This window comes from Lithobates pipiens, unplaced genomic scaffold (assembly GCF_037356315.1).
Source record: "Lithobates pipiens isolate NorthernLeopardFrog02 unplaced genomic scaffold, aLitPip1_a1.2 Scaffold_8, whole genome shotgun sequence".
NCBI lineage: Eukaryota > Metazoa > Chordata > Amphibia > Anura > Ranidae > Lithobates > Lithobates pipiens.
The window spans coordinates 609,470,670-609,486,382 of record NW_027507903.1 but is presented as its reverse complement, the minus strand read 5'-3'; the positions used below and the strand labels follow the sequence as shown (position 1 = coordinate 609,486,382).

Here is a 15,713-nt window from a genome sequence, read left to right as displayed (position 1 = left end):
TTCTTCGGGAAAGAAAAACAACCCATAACGCCTTGCAAAGCACCTTCTGACCCTTGCAGGTTTTACATGCTTGATTCTTATTAATTTGAGGCTTTGCAACCCTCCACCCAATGCTATGAGCCCAGGAGTGGAGCTTCTTCCAGGCCTACGGCACATGCTCTTTAGGTTTGGCTGTTCACCCAGCCTTCTGAGGGTGATCGGGAGCCTGCGTGGGTGGGAGCCGGAATGGAATGATGGGACAACGCGGAGGGGCCAGAGGAGCCTGGCTTGGGTGGGTGACGATGAAAACCAACATGACCCCGACGTGATTTGAACACGCAACCTTCTGATCTGGAGTCAGACGCGCTACCGTTGCGCCACGAGGTCAGCTGTGGTGGCTCTGGAAAGCTTTAGGCTACTCCGGCGTCAATTCTTCAGCGGTTGCCCACAGATTGACCTGGTTGCCCTGATAGCCCTGTGCCAGCTTTGGCCGGCTCTCCCTATGCAAGTTTCGGCCGGTTAGCTCAGTTGGTTAGAGCGTGGTGCTAATAACGCCAAGGTCGCGGGTTCGATCCCCGTACGGGCCATTGCCCTTTTATTCCAACCGCGGTGGATTCCTATGGCCGTCGGCGCTTGGCCTAGTTTTCTTTAACCTACTCAACGGATAGCAAAGATGCCTATTTCGCTAGTGGCGCAGCTTAATTATGTCCCAGCTTAATTATGTCCCACAACACCTCAAGGCTCCAAGATCCAGAACCATATCTGCTAAAGATTGTGGGAAAACAAAAAGTTAGCTGACGCCACAAGCCCTGGAGCCTCTCTGCACGCTTATGTTAGAACCCGAGGTAAGACATGTATTCTTCGGGAAAGAAAAACAACCCATAACGCCTTGCAAAGCACCTTCTGACCCTTGCAGGTTTTACATGCTTGATTCTTATTAATTTGAGGCTTTGCAACCCTCCACCCAATGCTATGAGCCCAGGAGTGGAGCTTCTTCCAGGCCTACGGCACATGCTCTTTAGGTTTGGCTGTTCACCCAGCCTTCTGAGGGTGATCGGGAGCCTGCGTGGGTGGGAGCCGGAATGGAATGATGGGACAACGCGGAGGGGCCAGAGGAGCCTGGCTTGGGTGGGTGACGATGAAAACCAACATGACCCCGACGTGATTTGAACACGCAACCTTCTGATCTGGAGTCAGACGCGCTACCGTTGCGCCACGAGGTCAGCTGTGGTGGCTCTGGAAAGCTTTAGGCTACTCCGGCGTCAATTCTTCAGCGGTTGCCCACAGATTGACCTGGTTGCCCTGATAGCCCTGTGCCAGCTTTGGCCGGCTCTCCCTATGCAAGTTTCGGCCGGTTAGCTCAGTTGGTTAGAGCGTGGTGCTAATAACGCCAAGGTCGCCGGTTCGATCCCCGTACGGGCCATTGCCCTTTTATTCCAACCGCGGTGGATTCCTATGGCCGTCGGCGCTTGGCCTAGTTTTCTTTAACCTACTCAACGGATAGCAAAGATGCCTATTTCGCTAGTGGCGCAGCTTAATTATGTCCCAGCTTAATTATGTCCCACAACACCTCAAGGCTCCAAGATCCAGAACCATATCTGCTAAAGATTGTGGGAAAACAAAAAGTTAGCTGACGCCACAAGCCCTGGAGCCTCTCTGCACGCTTATGTTAGAACCCGAGGTAAGACATGTATTCTTCGGGAAAGAAAAACAACCCATAACGCCTTGCAAAGCACCTTCTGACCCTTGCAGGTTTTACATGCTTGATTCTTATTAATTTGAGGCTTTGCAACCCTCCACCCAATGCTATGAGCCCAGGAGTGGAGCTTCTTCCAGGCCTACGGCACATGCTCTTTAGGTTTGGCTGTTCACCCAGCCTTCTGAGGGTGATCGGGAGCCTGCGTGGGTGGGAGCCGGAATGGAATGATGGGACAACGCGGAGGGGCCAGAGGAGCCTGGCTTGGGTGGGTGACGATGAAAACCAACATGACCCCGACGTGATTTGAACACGCAACCTTCTGATCTGGAGTCAGACGCGCTACCGTTGCGCCACGAGGTCAGCTGTGGTGGCTCTGGAAAGCTTTAGGCTACTCCGGCGTCAATTCTTCAGCGGTTGCCCACAGATTGACCTGGTTGCCCTGATAGCCCTGTGCCAGCTTTGGCCGGCTCTCCCTATGCAAGTTTCGGCCGGTTAGCTCAGTTGGTTAGAGCGTGGTGCTAATAACGCCAAGGTCGCGGGTTCGATCCCCGTACGGGCCATTGCCCTTTTATTCCAACCGCGGTGGATTCCTATGGCCGTCGGCGCTTGGCCTAGTTTTCTTTAACCTACTCAACGGATAGCAAAGATGCCTATTTCGCTAGTGGCGCAGCTTAATTATGTCCCAGCTTAATTATGTCCCACAACACCTCAAGGCTCCAAGATCCAGAACCATATCTGCTAAAGATTGTGGGAAAACAAAAAGTTAGCTGACGCCACAAGCCCTGGAGCCTCTCTGCACGCTTATGTTAGAACCCGAGGTAAGACATGTATTCTTCGGGAAAGAAAAACAACCCATAACGCCTTGCAAAGCACCTTCTGACCCTTGCAGGTTTTACATGCTTGATTCTTATTAATTTGAGGCTTTGCAACCCTCCACCCAATGCTATGAGCCCAGGAGTGGAGCTTCTTCCAGGCCTACGGCACATGCTCTTTAGGTTTGGCTGTTCACCCAGCCTTCTGAGGGTGATCGGGAGCCTGCGTGGGTGGGAGCCGGAATGGAATGATGGGACAACGCGGAGGGGCCAGAGGAGCCTGGCTTGGGTGGGTGACGATGAAAACCAACATGACCCCGACGTGATTTGAACACGCAACCTTCTGATCTGGAGTCAGACGCGCTACCGTTGCGCCACGAGGTCAGCTGTGGTGGCTCTGGAAAGCTTTAGGCTACTCCGGCGTCAATTCTTCAGCGGTTGCCCACAGATTGACCTGGTTGCCCTGATAGCCCTGTGCCAGCTTTGGCCGGCTCTCCCTATGCAAGTTTCGGCCGGTTAGCTCAGTTGGTTAGAGCGTGGTGCTAATAACGCCAAGGTCGCGGGTTCGATCCCCGTACGGGCCATTGCCCTTTTATTCCAACCGCGGTGGATTCCTATGGCCGTCGGCGCTTGGCCTAGTTTTCTTTAACCTACTCAACGGATAGCAAAGATGCCTATTTCGCTAGTGGCGCAGCTTAATTATGTCCCAGCTTAATTATGTCCCACAACACCTCAAGGCTCCAAGATCCAGAACCATATCTGCTAAAGATTGTGGGAAAACAAAAAGTTAGCTGACGCCACAAGCCCTGGAGCCTCTCTGCACGCTTATGTTAGAACCCGAGGTAAGACATGTATTCTTCGGGAAAGAAAAACAACCCATAACGCCTTGCAAAGCACCTTCTGACCCTTGCAGGTTTTACATGCTTGATTCTTATTAATTTGAGGCTTTGCAACCCTCCACCCAATGCTATGAGCCCAGGAGTGGAGCTTCTTCCAGGCCTACGGCACATGCTCTTTAGGTTTGGCTGTTCACCCAGCCTTCTGAGGGTGATCGGGAGCCTGCGTGGGTGGGAGCCGGAATGGAATGATGGGACAACGCGGAGGGGCCAGAGGAGCCTGGCTTGGGTGGGTGACGATGAAAACCAACATGACCCCGACGTGATTTGAACACGCAACCTTCTGATCTGGAGTCAGACGCGCTACCGTTGCGCCACGAGGTCAGCTGTGGTGGCTCTGGAAAGCTTTAGGCTACTCCGGCGTCAATTCTTCAGCGGTTGCCCACAGATTGACCTGGTTGCCCTGATAGCCCTGTGCCAGCTTTGGCCGGCTCTCCCTATGCAAGTTTCGGCCGGTTAGCTCAGTTGGTTAGAGCGTGGTGCTAATAACGCCAAGGTCGCGGGTTCGATCCCCGTACGGGCCATTGCCCTTTTATTCCAACCGCGGTGGATTCCTATGGCCGTCGGCGCTTGGCCTAGTTTTCTTTAACCTACTCAACGGATAGCAAAGATGCCTATTTCGCTAGTGGCGCAGCTTAATTATGTCCCAGCTTAATTATGTCCCACAACACCTCAAGGCTCCAAGATCCAGAACCATATCTGCTAAAGATTGTGGGAAAACAAAAAGTTAGCTGACGCCACAAGCCCTGGAGCCTCTCTGCACGCTTATGTTAGAACCCGAGGTAAGACATGTATTCTTCGGGAAAGAAAAACAACCCATAACGCCTTGCAGGTTTTACATGCTTGATTCTTATTAATTTGAGGCTTTGCAACCCTCCACCCAATGCTATGAGCCCAGGAGTGGAGCTTCTTCCAGGCCTACGGCACATGCTCTTTAGGTTTGGCTGTTCACCCAGCCTTCTGAGGGTGATCGGGAGCCTGCGTGGGTGGGAGCCGGAATGGAATGATGGGACAACGCGGAGGGGCCAGAGGAGCCTGGCTTGGGTGGGTGACGATGAAAACCAACATGACCCCGACGTGATTTGAACACGCAACCTTCTGATCTGGAGTCAGACGCGCTACCGTTGCGCCACGAGGTCAGCTGTGGTGGCTCTGGAAAGCTTTAGGCTACTCCGGCGTCAATTCTTCAGCGGTTGCCCACAGATTGACCTGGTTGCCCTGATAGCCCTGTGCCAGCTTTGGCCGGCTCTCCCTATGCAAGTTTCGGCCGGTTAGCTCAGTTGGTTAGAGCGTGGTGCTAATAACGCCAAGGTCGCGGGTTCGATCCCCGTACGGGCCATTGCCCTTTTATTCCAACCGCGGTGGATTCCTATGGCCGTCGGCGCTTGGCCTAGTTTTCTTTAACCTACTCAACGGATAGCAAAGATGCCTATTTCGCTAGTGGCGCAGCTTAATTATGTCCCAGCTTAATTATGTCCCACAACACCTCAAGGCTCCAAGATCCAGAACCATATCTGCTAAAGATTGTGGGAAAACAAAAAGTTAGCTGACGCCACAAGCCCTGGAGCCTCTCTGCACGCTTATGTTAGAACCCGAGGTAAGACATGTATTCTTCGGGAAAGAAAAACAACCCATAACGCCTTGCAAAGCACCTTCTGACCCTTGCAGGTTTTACATGCTTGATTCTTATTAATTTGAGGCTTTGCAACCCTCCACCCAATGCTATGAGCCCAGGAGTGGAGCTTCTTCCAGGCCTACGGCACATGCTCTTTAGGTTTGGCTGTTCACCCAGCCTTCTGAGGGTGATCGGGAGCCTGCGTGGGTGGGAGCCGGAATGGAATGATGGGACAACGCGGAGGGGCCAGAGGAGCCTGGCTTGGGTGGGTGACGATGAAAACCAACATGACCCCGACGTGATTTGAACACGCAACCTTCTGATCTGGAGTCAGACGCGCTACCGTTGCGCCACGAGGTCAGCTGTGGTGGCTCTGGAAAGCTTTAGGCTACTCCGGCGTCAATTCTTCAGCGGTTGCCCACAGATTGACCTGGTTGCCCTGATAGCCCTGTGCCAGCTTTGGCCGGCTCTCCCTATGCAAGTTTCGGCCGGTTAGCTCAGTTGGTTAGAGCGTGGTGCTAATAACGCCAAGGTCGCGGGTTCGATCCCCGTACGGGCCATTGCCCTTTTATTCCAACCGCGGTGGATTCCTATGGCCGTCGGCGCTTGGCCTAGTTTTCTTTAACCTACTCAACGGATAGCAAAGATGCCTATTTCGCTAGTGGCGCAGCTTAATTATGTCCCAGCTTAATTATGTCCCACAACACCTCAAGGCTCCAAGATCCAGAACCATATCTGCTAAAGATTGTGGGAAAACAAAAAGTTAGCTGACGCCACAAGCCCTGGAGCCTCTCTGCACGCTTATGTTAGAACCCGAGGTAAGACATGTATTCTTCGGGAAAGAAAAACAACCCATAACGCCTTGCAAAGCACCTTCTGACCCTTGCAGGTTTTACATGCTTGATTCTTATTAATTTGAGGCTTTGCAACCCTCCACCCAATGCTATGAGCCCAGGAGTGGAGCTTCTTCCAGGCCTACGGCACATGCTCTTTAGGTTTGGCTGTTCACCCAGCCTTCTGAGGGTGATCGGGAGCCTGCGTGGGTGGGAGCCGGAATGGAATGATGGGACAACGCGGAGGGGCCAGAGGAGCCTGGCCTGGGTGGGTGACGATGAAAACCAACATGACCCCGACGTGATTTGAACACGCAACCTTCTGATCTGGAGTCAGACGCGCTACCGTTGCGCCACAAGGTCAGCTGTGGTGGCTCTGGAAAGCTTTAGGCTACTCCGGCGTCAATTCTTCAGCGGTTGCCCACAGATTGACCTGGTTGCCCTGATAGCCCTGTGCCAGCTTTGGCCGGCTCTCCCTATGCAAGTTTCGGCCGGTTAGCTCAGTTGGTTAGAGCGTGGTGCTAATAACGCCAAGGTCGCGGGTTCGATCCCCGTACGGGCCATTGCCCTTTTATTCCAACCGCGGTGGATTCCTATGGCCGTCGGCGCTTGGCCTAGTTTTCTTTAACCTACTCAACGGATAGCAAAGATGCCTATTTCGCTAGTGGCGCAGCTTAATTATGTCCCAGCTTAATTATGTCCCACAACACCTCAAGGCTCCAAGATCCAGAACCATATCTGCTAAAGATTGTGGGAAAACAAAAAGTTAGCTGACGCCACAAGCCCTGGAGCCTCTCTGCACGCTTATGTTAGAACCCGAGGTAAGACATGTATTCTTCGGGAAAGAAAAACAACCCATAACGCCTTGCAAAGCACCTTCTGACCCTTGCAGGTTTTACATGCTTGATTCTTATTAATTTGAGGCTTTGCAACCCTCCACCCAATGCTATGAGCCCAGGAGTGGAGCTTCTTCCAGGCCTACGGCACATGCTCTTTAGGTTTGGCTGTTCACCCAGCCTTCTGAGGGTGATCGGGAGCCTGCGTGGGTGGGAGCCGGAATGGAATGATGGGACAACGCGGAGGGGCCAGAGGAGCCTGGCCTGGGTGGGTGACGATGAAAACCAACATGACCCCGACGTGATTTGAACACGCAACCTTCTGATCTGGAGTCAGACGCGCTACCGTTGCGCCACAAGGTCAGCTGTGGTGGCTCTGGAAAGCTTTAGGCTACTCCGGCGTCAATTCTTCAGCGGTTGCCCACAGATTGACCTGGTTGCCCTGATAGCCCTGTGCCAGCTTTGGCCGGCTCTCCCTATGCAAGTTTCGGCCGGTTAGCTCAGTTGGTTAGAGCGTGGTGCTAATAACGCCAAGGTCGCGGGTTCGATCCCCGTACGGGCCATTGCCCTTTTATTCCAACCGCGGTGGATTCCTATGGCCGTCGGCGCTTGGCCTAGTTTTCTTTAACCTACTCAACGGATAGCAAAGATGCCTATTTCGCTAGTGGCGCAGCTTAATTATGTCCCAGCTTAATTATGTCCCACAACACCTCAAGGCTCCAAGATCCAGAACCATATCTGCTAAAGATTGTGGGAAAACAAAAAGTTAGCTGACGCCACAAGCCCTGGAGCCTCTCTGCACGCTTATGTTAGAACCCGAGGTAAGACATGTATTCTTCGGGAAAGAAAAACAACCCATAACGCCTTGCAAAGCACCTTCTGACCCTTGCAGGTTTTACATGCTTGATTCTTATTAATTTGAGGCTTTGCAACCCTCCACCCAATGCTATGAGCCCAGGAGTGGAGCTTCTTCCAGGCCTACGGCACATGCTCTTTAGGTTTGGCTGTTCACCCAGCCTTCTGAGGGTGATCGGGAGCCTGCGTGGGTGGGAGCCGGAATGGAATGATGGGACAACGCGGAGGGGCCAGAGGAGCCTGGCTTGGGTGGGTGACGATGAAAACCAACATGACCCCGACGTGATTTGAACACGCAACCTTCTGATCTGGAGTCAGACGCGCTACCGTTGCGCCACGAGGTCAGCTGTGGTGGCTCTGGAAAGCTTTAGGCTACTCCGGCGTCAATTCTTCAGCGGTTGCCCACAGATTGACCTGGTTGCCCTGATAGCCCTGTGCCAGCTTTGGCCGGCTCTCCCTATGCAAGTTTCGGCCGGTTAGCTCAGTTGGTTAGAGCGTGGTGCTAATAACGCCAAGGTCGCGGGTTCGATCCCCGTACGGGCCATTGCCCTTTTATTCCAACCGCGGTGGATTCCTATGGCCGTCGGCGCTTGGCCTAGTTTTCTTTAACCTACTCAACGGATAGCAAAGATGCCTATTTCGCTAGTGGCGCAGCTTAATTATGTCCCAGCTTAATTATGTCCCACAACACCTCAAGGCTCCAAGATCCAGAACCATATCTGCTAAAGATTGTGGGAAAACAAAAAGTTAGCTGACGCCACAAGCCTTGGAGCCTCTCTGCACGCTTATGTTAGAACCCGAGGTAAGACATGTATTCTTCGGGAAAGAAAAACAACCCATAACGCCTTGCAAAGCACCTTCTGACCCTTGCAGGTTTTACATGCTTGATTCTTATTAATTTGAGGCTTTGCAACCCTCCACCCAATGCTATGAGCCCAGGAGTGGAGCTTCTTCCAGGCCTACGGCACATGCTCTTTGGGTTTGGCTGTTCACCCAGCCTTCTGAGGGTGATCGGGAGCCTGCGTGGGTGGGAGCCGGAATGGAATGATGGGACAACGCGGAGGGGCCAGAGGAGCCTGGCTTGGGTGGGTGACGATGAAAACCAACATGACCCCGACGTGATTTGAACACGCAACCTTCTGATCTGGAGTCAGACGCGCTACCGTTGCGCCACGAGGTCAGCTGTGGTGCCTCTGGAAAGCTTTAGGCTACTCCGGCGTCAATTCTTCAGCGGTTGCCCACAGATTGACCTGGTTGCCCTGATAGCCCTGTGCCAGCTTTGGCCGGCTCTCCCTATGCAAGTTTCGGCCGGTTAGCTCAGTTGGTTAGAGCGTGGTGCTAATAACGCCAAGGTCGCGGGTTCGATCCCCGTACGGGCCATTGCCCTTTTATTCCAACCGCGGTGGATTCCTATGGCCGTCGGCGCTTGGCCTAGTTTTCTTTAACCTACTCAACGGATAGCAAAGATGCCTATTTCGCTAGTGGCGCAGCTTAATTATGTCCCAGCTTAATTATGTCCCACAACACCTCAAGGCTCCAAGATCCAGAACCATATCTGCTAAAGATTGTGGGAAAACAAAAAGTTAGCTGACGCCAAAAGCCCTGGAGCCTCTCTGCACGCTTATGTTAGAACCCGAGGTAAGACATGTATTCTTCGGGAAAGAAAAACAACCCATAACGCCTTGCAAAGCACCTTCTGACCCTTGCAGGTTTTACATGCTTGATTCTTATTAATTTGAGGCTTTGCAACCCTCCACCCAATGCTATGAGCCCAGGAGTGGAGCTTCTTCCAGGCCTACGGCACATGCTCTTTAGGTTTGGCTGTTCACCCAGCCTTCTGAGGGTGATCGGGAGCCTGCGTGGGTGGGAGCCGGAATGGAATGATGGGACAACGCGGAGGGGCCAGAGGAGCCTGGCTTGGGTGGGTGACGATGAAAACCAACATGACCCCGACGTGATTTGAACACGCAACCTTCTGATCTGGAGTCAGACGCGCTACCGTTGCGCCACGAGGTCAGCTGTGGTGCCTCTGGAAAGCTTTAGGCTACTCCGGCGTCAATTCTTCAGCGGTTGCCCACAGATTGACCTGGTTGCCCTGATAGCCCTGTGCCAGCTTTGGCCGGCTCTCCCTATGCAAGTTTCGGCCGGTTAGCTCAGTTGGTTAGAGCGTGGTGCTAATAACGCCAAGGTCGCGGGTTCGATCCCCGTACGGGCCATTGCCCTTTTATTCCAACCGCGGTGGATTCCTATGGCCGTCGGCGCTTGGCCTAGTTTTCTTTAACCTACTCAACGGATAGCAAAGATGCCTATTTCGCTAGTGGCGCAGCTTAATTATGTCCCAGCTTAATTATGTCCCACAACACCTCAAGGCTCCAAGATCCAGAACCATATCTGCTAAAGATTGTGGGAAAACAAAAAGTTAGCTGACGCCACAAGCCTTGGAGCCTCTCTGCACGCTTATGTTAGAACCCGAGGTAAGACATGTATTCTTCGGGAAAGAAAAACAACCCATAACGCCTTGCAAAGCACCTTCTGACCCTTGCAGGTTTTACATGCTTGATTCTTATTAATTTGAGGCTTTGCAACCCTCCACCCAATGCTATGAGCCCAGGAGTGGAGCTTCTTCCAGGCCTACGGCACATGCTCTTTGGGTTTGGCTGTTCACCCAGCCTTCTGAGGGTGATCGGGAGCCTGCGTGGGTGGGAGCCGGAATGGAATGATGGGACAACGCGGAGGGGCCAGAGGAGCCTGGCTTGGGTGGGTGACGATGAAAACCAACATGACCCCGACGTGATTTGAACACGCAACCTTCTGATCTGGAGTCAGACGCGCTACCGTTGCGCCACGAGGTCAGCTGTGGTGCCTCTGGAAAGCTTTAGGCTACTCCGGCGTCAATTCTTCAGCGGTTGCCCACAGATTGACCTGGTTGCCCTGATAGCCCTGTGCCAGCTTTGGCCGGCTCTCCCTATGCAAGTTTCGGCCGGTTAGCTCAGTTGGTTAGAGCGTGGTGCTAATAACGCCAAGGTCGCGGGTTCGATCCCCGTACGGGCCATTGCCCTTTTATTCCAACCGCGGTGGATTCCTATGGCCGTCGGCGCTTGGCCTAGTTTTCTTTAACCTACTCAACGGATAGCAAAGATGCCTATTTCGCTAGTGGCGCAGCTTAATTATGTCCCAGCTTAATTATGTCCCACAACACCTCAAGGCTCCAAGATCCAGAACCATATCTGCTAAAGATTGTGGGAAAACAAAAAGTTAGCTGACGCCACAAGCCCTGGAGCCTCTCTGCACGCTTATGTTAGAACCCGAGGTAAGACATGTATTCTTCGGGAAAGAAAAACAACCCATAACGCCTTGCAAAGCACCTTCTGACCCTTGCAGGTTTTACATGCTTGATTCTTATTAATTTGAGGCTTTGCAACCCTCCACCCAATGCTATGAGCCCAGGAGTGGAGCTTCTTCCAGGCCTACGGCACATGCTCTTTAGGTTTGGCTGTTCACCCAGCCTTCTGAGGGTGATCGGGAGCCTGCGTGGGTGGGAGCCGGAATGGAATGATGGGACAACGCGGAGGGGCCAGAGGAGCCTGGCTTGGGTGGGTGACGATGAAAACCAACATGACCCCGACGTGATTTGAACACGCAACCTTCTGATCTGGAGTCAGACGCGCTACCGTTGCGCCACGAGGTCAGCTGTGGTGCCTCTGGAAAGCTTTAGGCTACTCCGGCGTCAATTCTTCAGCGGTTGCCCACAGATTGACCTGGTTGCCCTGATAGCCCTGTGCCAGCTTTGGCCGGCTCTCCCTATGCAAGTTTCGGCCGGTTAGCTCAGTTGGTTAGAGCGTGGTGCTAATAACGCCAAGGTCGCGGGTTCGATCCCCGTACGGGCCATTGCCCTTTTATTCCAACCGCGGTGGATTCCTATGGCCGTCGGCGCTTGGCCTAGTTTCTTTAACCTACTCAACGGATAGCAAAGATGCCTATTTCGCTAGTGGCGCAGCTTAATTATGTCCCAGCTTAATTATGTCCCACAACACCTCAAGGCTCCAAGATCCAGAACCATATCTGCTAAAGATTGTGGGAAAACAAAAAGTTAGCTGACGCCACAAGCCCTGGAGCCTCTCTGCACGCTTATGTTAGAACCCGAGGTAAGACATGTATTCTTCGGGAAAGAAAAACAACCCATAACGCCTTGCAAAGCACCTTCTGACCCTTGCAGGTTTTACATGCTTGATTCTTATTAATTTGAGGCTTTGCAACCCTCCACCCAATGCTATGAGCCCAGGAGTGGAGCTTCTTCCAGGCCTACGGCACATGCTCTTTAGGTTTGGCTGTTCACCCAGCCTTCTGAGGGTGATCGGGAGCCTGCGTGGGTGGGAGCCGGAATGGAATGATGGGACAACGCGGAGGGGCCAGAGGAGCCTGGCTTGGGTGGGTGACGATGAAAACCAACATGACCCCGACGTGATTTGAACACGCAACCTTCTGATCTGGAGTCAGACGCGCTACCGTTGCGCCACGAGGTCAGCTGTGGTGCCTCTGGAAAGCTTTAGGGTACTCCGGCGTCAATTCTTCAGCGGTTGCCCACAGATTGACCTGGTTGCCCTGATAGCCCTGTGCCAGCTTTGGCCGGCTCTCCCTATGCAAGTTTCGGCCGGTTAGCTCAGTTGGTTAGAGCGTGGTGCTAATAACGCCAAGGTCGCGGGTTCGATCCCCGTACGGGCCATTGCCCTTTTATTCCAACCGCGGTGGATTCCTATGGCCGTCGGCGCTTGGCCTAGTTTTCTTTAACCTACTCAACGGATAGCAAAGATGCCTATTTCGCTAGTGGCGCAGCTTAATTATGTCCCAGCTTAATTATGTCCCACAACACCTCAAGGCTCCAAGATCCAGAACCATATCTGCTAAAGATTGTGGGAAAACAAAAAGTTAGCTGACGCCACAAGCCCTGGAGCCTCTCTGCACGCTTATGTTAGAACCCGAGGTAAGACATGTATTCTTCGGGAAAGAAAAACAACCCATAACGCCTTGCAAAGCACCTTCTGACCCTTGCAGGTTTTACATGCTTGATTCTTATTAATTTGAGGCTTTGCAACCCTCCACCCAATGCTATGAGCCCAGGAGTGGAGCTTCTTCCAGGCCTACGGCACATGCTCTTTAGGTTTGGCTGTTCACCCAGCCTTCTGAGGGTGATCGGGAGCCTGCGTGGGTGGGAGCCGGAATGGAATGATGGGACAACGCGGAGGGGCCAGAGGAGCCTGGCTTGGGTGGGTGACGATGAAAACCAACATGACCCCGACGTGATTTGAACACGCAACCTTCTGATCTGGAGTCAGACGCGCTACCGTTGCGCCACGAGGTCAGCTGTGGTGGCTCTGGAAAGCTTTAGGCTACTCCGGCGTCAATTCTTCAGCGGTTGCCCACAGATTGACCTGGTTGCCCTGATAGCCCTGTGCCAGCTTTGGCCGGCTCTCCCTATGCAAGTTTCGGCCGGTTAGCTCAGTTGGTTAGAGCGTGGTGCTAATAACGCCAAGGTCGCGGGTTCGATCCCCGTACGGGCCATTGCCCTTTTATTCCAACCGCGGTGGATTCCTATGGCCGTCGGCGCTTGGCCTAGTTTTCTTTAACCTACTCAACGGATAGCAAAGATGCCTATTTCGCTAGTGGCGCAGCTTAATTATGTCCCAGCTTAATTATGTCCCACAACACCTCAAGGCTCCAAGATCCAGAACCATATCTGCTAAAGATTGTGGGAAAACAAAAAGTTAGCTGACGCCACAAGCCCTGGAGCCTCTCTGCACGCTTATGTTAGAACCCGAGGTAAGACATGTATTCTTCGGGAAAGAAAAACAACCCATAACGCCTTGCAAAGCACCTTCTGACCCTTGCAGGTTTTACATGCTTGATTCTTATTAATTTGAGGCTTTGCAACCCTCCACCCAATGCTATGAGCCCAGGAGTGGAGCTTCTTCCAGGCCTACGGCACATGCTCTTTAGGTTTGGCTGTTCACCCAGCCTTCTGAGGGTGATCGGGAGCCTGCGTGGGTGGGAGCCGGAATGGAATGATGGGACAACGCGGAGGGGCCAGAGGAGCCTGGCTTGGGTGGGTGACGATGAAAACCAACATGACCCCGACGTGATTTGAACACGCAACCTTCTGATCTGGAGTCAGACGCGCTACCGTTGCGCCACGAGGTCAGCTGTGGTGGCTCTGGAAAGCTTTAGGCTACTCCGGCGTCAATTCTTCAGCGGTTGCCCACAGATTGACCTGGTTGCCCTGATAGCCCTGTGCCAGCTTTGGCCGGCTCTCCCTATGCAAGTTTCGGCCGGTTAGCTCAGTTGGTTAGAGCGTGGTGCTAATAACGCCAAGGTCGCGGGTTCGATCCCCGTACGGGCCATTGCCCTTTTATTCCAACCGCGGTGGATTCCTATGGCCGTCGGCGCTTGGCCTAGTTTTCTTTAACCTACTCAACGGATAGCAAAGATGCCTATTTCGCTAGTGGCGCAGCTTAATTATGTCCCAGCTTAATTATGTCCCACAACACCTCAAGGCTCCAAGATCCAGAACCATATCTGCTAAAGATTGTGGGAAAACAAAAAGTTAGCTGACGCCACAAGCCCTGGAGCCTCTCTGCACGCTTATGTTAGAACCCGAGGTAAGACATGTATTCTTCGGGAAAGAAAAAACAACCCATAACGCCTTGCAAAGCACCTTCTGACCCTTGCAGGTTTTACATGCTTGATTCTTATTAATTTGAGGCTTTGCAACCCTCCACCCAATGCTATGAGCCCAGGAGTGGAGCTTCTTCCAGGCCTACGGCACATGCTCTTTAGGTTTGGCTGTTCACCCAGCCTTCTGAGGGTGATCGGGAGCCTGCGTGGGTGGGAGCCGGAATGGAATGATGGGACAACGCGGAGGGGCCAGAGGAGCCTGGCTTGGGTGGGTGACGATGAAAACCAACATGACCCCGACGTGATTTGAACACGCAACCTTCTGATCTGGAGTCAGACGCGCTACCGTTGCGCCACGAGGTCAGCTGTGGTGGCTCTGGAAAGCTTTAGGCTACTCCGGCGTCAATTCTTCAGCGGTTGCCCACAGATTGACCTGGTTGCCCTGATAGCCCTGTGCCAGCTTTGGCCGGCTCTCCCTATGCAAGTTTCGGCCGGTTAGCTCAGTTGGTTAGAGCGTGGTGCTAATAACGCCAAGGTCGCGGGTTCGATCCCCGTACGGGCCATTGCCCTTTTATTCCAACCGCGGTGGATTCCTATGGCCGTCGGCGCTTGGCCTAGTTTTCTTTAACCTACTCAACGGATAGCAAAGATGCCTATTTCGCTAGTGGCGCAGCTTAATTATGTCCCAGCTTAATTATGTCCCACAACACCTCAAGGCTCCAAGATCCAGAACCATATCTGCTAAAGATTGTGGGAAAACAAAAAGTTAGCTGACGCCACAAGCCCTGGAGCCTCTCTGCACGCTTATGTTAGAACCCGAGGTAAGACATGTATTCTTCGGGAAAGAAAAACAACCCATAACGCCTTGCAAAGCACCTTCTGACCCTTGCAGGTTTTACATGCTTGATTCTTATTAATTTGAGGCTTTGCAACCCTCCACCCAATGCTATGAGCCCAGGAGTGGAGCTTCTTCCAGGCCTACGGCACATGCTCTTTAGGTTTGGCTGTTCACCCAGCCTTCTGAGGGTGATCGGGAGCCTGCGTGGGTGGGAGCCGGAATGGAATGATGGGACAACGCGGAGGGGCCAGAGGAGCCTGGCTTGGGTGGGTGACGATGAAAACCAACATGACCCCGACGTGATTTGAACACGCAACCTTCTGATCTGGAGTCAGACGCGCTACCGTTGCGCCACGAGGTCAGCTGTGGTGGCTCTGGAAAGCTTTAGGCTACTCCGGCGTCAATTCTTCAGCGGTTGCCCACAGATTGACCTGGTTGCCCTGATAGCCCTGTGCCAGCTTTGGCCGGCTCTCCCTATGCAAGTTTCGGCCGGTTAGCTCAGTTGGTTAGAGCGTGGTGCTAATAACGCCAAGGTCGCCGGTTCGATCCCCGTACGGGCCATTGCCCTTTTATTCCAACCGCGGTGGATTCCTATGGCCGTCGGCGCTTGGCCTAGTTTTCTTTAACCTACTCAACGGATAGCAAAGATGCCTATTTCGCTAGTGGCGCAGCTTAATTATG

General features: G+C 53.0%; 36 non-coding genes across 36 annotated transcripts; 17 read left to right on the top strand and 19 right to left on the bottom strand.

Moving 5' to 3' along the window:
- Positions 1 to 294: 294 nt before the first annotated feature.
- Positions 295 to 366, bottom strand: TRNAW-CCA (transfer RNA tryptophan (anticodon CCA)). The gene has a single exon. It is a non-coding gene; the product is annotated as a tRNA-Trp (tRNA).
- A 126-nt stretch (positions 367 to 492) lies between these two features.
- On the top strand, positions 493 to 566 carry TRNAI-AAU (transfer RNA isoleucine (anticodon AAU)). The gene has a single exon. It is a non-coding gene; the product is annotated as a tRNA-Ile (tRNA).
- Positions 567 to 1,130: 564 nt separating this feature from the next.
- TRNAW-CCA (transfer RNA tryptophan (anticodon CCA)) lies at positions 1,131 to 1,202 on the bottom strand. Its single transcript has one exon. It is a non-coding gene; the product is annotated as a tRNA-Trp (tRNA).
- Positions 1,203 to 1,966: 764 nt separating this feature from the next.
- On the bottom strand, positions 1,967 to 2,038 carry TRNAW-CCA (transfer RNA tryptophan (anticodon CCA)). The gene has a single exon. It is a non-coding gene; the product is annotated as a tRNA-Trp (tRNA).
- A 126-nt stretch (positions 2,039 to 2,164) lies between these two features.
- Positions 2,165 to 2,238, top strand: TRNAI-AAU (transfer RNA isoleucine (anticodon AAU)). The gene has a single exon. It is a non-coding gene; the product is annotated as a tRNA-Ile (tRNA).
- Positions 2,239 to 2,802: 564 nt separating this feature from the next.
- TRNAW-CCA (transfer RNA tryptophan (anticodon CCA)) lies at positions 2,803 to 2,874 on the bottom strand. Its single transcript has one exon. It is a non-coding gene; the product is annotated as a tRNA-Trp (tRNA).
- Positions 2,875 to 3,000: 126 nt separating this feature from the next.
- Positions 3,001 to 3,074, top strand: TRNAI-AAU (transfer RNA isoleucine (anticodon AAU)). The gene has a single exon. It is a non-coding gene; the product is annotated as a tRNA-Ile (tRNA).
- A 564-nt stretch (positions 3,075 to 3,638) lies between these two features.
- Positions 3,639 to 3,710, bottom strand: TRNAW-CCA (transfer RNA tryptophan (anticodon CCA)). The gene has a single exon. It is a non-coding gene; the product is annotated as a tRNA-Trp (tRNA).
- A 126-nt stretch (positions 3,711 to 3,836) lies between these two features.
- TRNAI-AAU (transfer RNA isoleucine (anticodon AAU)) lies at positions 3,837 to 3,910 on the top strand. Its single transcript has one exon. It is a non-coding gene; the product is annotated as a tRNA-Ile (tRNA).
- A 543-nt stretch (positions 3,911 to 4,453) lies between these two features.
- TRNAW-CCA (transfer RNA tryptophan (anticodon CCA)) lies at positions 4,454 to 4,525 on the bottom strand. The gene has a single exon. It is a non-coding gene; the product is annotated as a tRNA-Trp (tRNA).
- A 126-nt stretch (positions 4,526 to 4,651) lies between these two features.
- Positions 4,652 to 4,725, top strand: TRNAI-AAU (transfer RNA isoleucine (anticodon AAU)). The gene has a single exon. It is a non-coding gene; the product is annotated as a tRNA-Ile (tRNA).
- Positions 4,726 to 5,289: 564 nt separating this feature from the next.
- TRNAW-CCA (transfer RNA tryptophan (anticodon CCA)) lies at positions 5,290 to 5,361 on the bottom strand. The gene has a single exon. It is a non-coding gene; the product is annotated as a tRNA-Trp (tRNA).
- A 126-nt stretch (positions 5,362 to 5,487) lies between these two features.
- On the top strand, positions 5,488 to 5,561 carry TRNAI-AAU (transfer RNA isoleucine (anticodon AAU)). Its single transcript has one exon. It is a non-coding gene; the product is annotated as a tRNA-Ile (tRNA).
- A 564-nt stretch (positions 5,562 to 6,125) lies between these two features.
- TRNAW-CCA (transfer RNA tryptophan (anticodon CCA)) lies at positions 6,126 to 6,197 on the bottom strand. Its single transcript has one exon. It is a non-coding gene; the product is annotated as a tRNA-Trp (tRNA).
- A 126-nt stretch (positions 6,198 to 6,323) lies between these two features.
- TRNAI-AAU (transfer RNA isoleucine (anticodon AAU)) lies at positions 6,324 to 6,397 on the top strand. The gene has a single exon. It is a non-coding gene; the product is annotated as a tRNA-Ile (tRNA).
- Positions 6,398 to 6,961: 564 nt separating this feature from the next.
- TRNAW-CCA (transfer RNA tryptophan (anticodon CCA)) lies at positions 6,962 to 7,033 on the bottom strand. The gene has a single exon. It is a non-coding gene; the product is annotated as a tRNA-Trp (tRNA).
- A 126-nt stretch (positions 7,034 to 7,159) lies between these two features.
- On the top strand, positions 7,160 to 7,233 carry TRNAI-AAU (transfer RNA isoleucine (anticodon AAU)). The gene has a single exon. It is a non-coding gene; the product is annotated as a tRNA-Ile (tRNA).
- A 564-nt stretch (positions 7,234 to 7,797) lies between these two features.
- On the bottom strand, positions 7,798 to 7,869 carry TRNAW-CCA (transfer RNA tryptophan (anticodon CCA)). The gene has a single exon. It is a non-coding gene; the product is annotated as a tRNA-Trp (tRNA).
- Positions 7,870 to 7,995: 126 nt separating this feature from the next.
- TRNAI-AAU (transfer RNA isoleucine (anticodon AAU)) lies at positions 7,996 to 8,069 on the top strand. Its single transcript has one exon. It is a non-coding gene; the product is annotated as a tRNA-Ile (tRNA).
- Positions 8,070 to 8,633: 564 nt separating this feature from the next.
- On the bottom strand, positions 8,634 to 8,705 carry TRNAW-CCA (transfer RNA tryptophan (anticodon CCA)). The gene has a single exon. It is a non-coding gene; the product is annotated as a tRNA-Trp (tRNA).
- A 126-nt stretch (positions 8,706 to 8,831) lies between these two features.
- TRNAI-AAU (transfer RNA isoleucine (anticodon AAU)) lies at positions 8,832 to 8,905 on the top strand. Its single transcript has one exon. It is a non-coding gene; the product is annotated as a tRNA-Ile (tRNA).
- Positions 8,906 to 9,469: 564 nt separating this feature from the next.
- Positions 9,470 to 9,541, bottom strand: TRNAW-CCA (transfer RNA tryptophan (anticodon CCA)). Its single transcript has one exon. It is a non-coding gene; the product is annotated as a tRNA-Trp (tRNA).
- A 126-nt stretch (positions 9,542 to 9,667) lies between these two features.
- On the top strand, positions 9,668 to 9,741 carry TRNAI-AAU (transfer RNA isoleucine (anticodon AAU)). Its single transcript has one exon. It is a non-coding gene; the product is annotated as a tRNA-Ile (tRNA).
- A 564-nt stretch (positions 9,742 to 10,305) lies between these two features.
- Positions 10,306 to 10,377, bottom strand: TRNAW-CCA (transfer RNA tryptophan (anticodon CCA)). Its single transcript has one exon. It is a non-coding gene; the product is annotated as a tRNA-Trp (tRNA).
- Positions 10,378 to 10,503: 126 nt separating this feature from the next.
- TRNAI-AAU (transfer RNA isoleucine (anticodon AAU)) lies at positions 10,504 to 10,577 on the top strand. The gene has a single exon. It is a non-coding gene; the product is annotated as a tRNA-Ile (tRNA).
- Positions 10,578 to 11,141: 564 nt separating this feature from the next.
- Positions 11,142 to 11,213, bottom strand: TRNAW-CCA (transfer RNA tryptophan (anticodon CCA)). Its single transcript has one exon. It is a non-coding gene; the product is annotated as a tRNA-Trp (tRNA).
- Positions 11,214 to 11,339: 126 nt separating this feature from the next.
- TRNAI-AAU (transfer RNA isoleucine (anticodon AAU)) lies at positions 11,340 to 11,413 on the top strand. The gene has a single exon. It is a non-coding gene; the product is annotated as a tRNA-Ile (tRNA).
- Positions 11,414 to 11,976: 563 nt separating this feature from the next.
- TRNAW-CCA (transfer RNA tryptophan (anticodon CCA)) lies at positions 11,977 to 12,048 on the bottom strand. The gene has a single exon. It is a non-coding gene; the product is annotated as a tRNA-Trp (tRNA).
- A 126-nt stretch (positions 12,049 to 12,174) lies between these two features.
- TRNAI-AAU (transfer RNA isoleucine (anticodon AAU)) lies at positions 12,175 to 12,248 on the top strand. The gene has a single exon. It is a non-coding gene; the product is annotated as a tRNA-Ile (tRNA).
- Positions 12,249 to 12,812: 564 nt separating this feature from the next.
- On the bottom strand, positions 12,813 to 12,884 carry TRNAW-CCA (transfer RNA tryptophan (anticodon CCA)). The gene has a single exon. It is a non-coding gene; the product is annotated as a tRNA-Trp (tRNA).
- Positions 12,885 to 13,010: 126 nt separating this feature from the next.
- Positions 13,011 to 13,084, top strand: TRNAI-AAU (transfer RNA isoleucine (anticodon AAU)). The gene has a single exon. It is a non-coding gene; the product is annotated as a tRNA-Ile (tRNA).
- Positions 13,085 to 13,648: 564 nt separating this feature from the next.
- Positions 13,649 to 13,720, bottom strand: TRNAW-CCA (transfer RNA tryptophan (anticodon CCA)). Its single transcript has one exon. It is a non-coding gene; the product is annotated as a tRNA-Trp (tRNA).
- A 126-nt stretch (positions 13,721 to 13,846) lies between these two features.
- TRNAI-AAU (transfer RNA isoleucine (anticodon AAU)) lies at positions 13,847 to 13,920 on the top strand. The gene has a single exon. It is a non-coding gene; the product is annotated as a tRNA-Ile (tRNA).
- Positions 13,921 to 14,485: 565 nt separating this feature from the next.
- Positions 14,486 to 14,557, bottom strand: TRNAW-CCA (transfer RNA tryptophan (anticodon CCA)). The gene has a single exon. It is a non-coding gene; the product is annotated as a tRNA-Trp (tRNA).
- Positions 14,558 to 14,683: 126 nt separating this feature from the next.
- On the top strand, positions 14,684 to 14,757 carry TRNAI-AAU (transfer RNA isoleucine (anticodon AAU)). Its single transcript has one exon. It is a non-coding gene; the product is annotated as a tRNA-Ile (tRNA).
- A 564-nt stretch (positions 14,758 to 15,321) lies between these two features.
- On the bottom strand, positions 15,322 to 15,393 carry TRNAW-CCA (transfer RNA tryptophan (anticodon CCA)). The gene has a single exon. It is a non-coding gene; the product is annotated as a tRNA-Trp (tRNA).
- Positions 15,394 to 15,713: the final 320 nt, after the last annotated feature.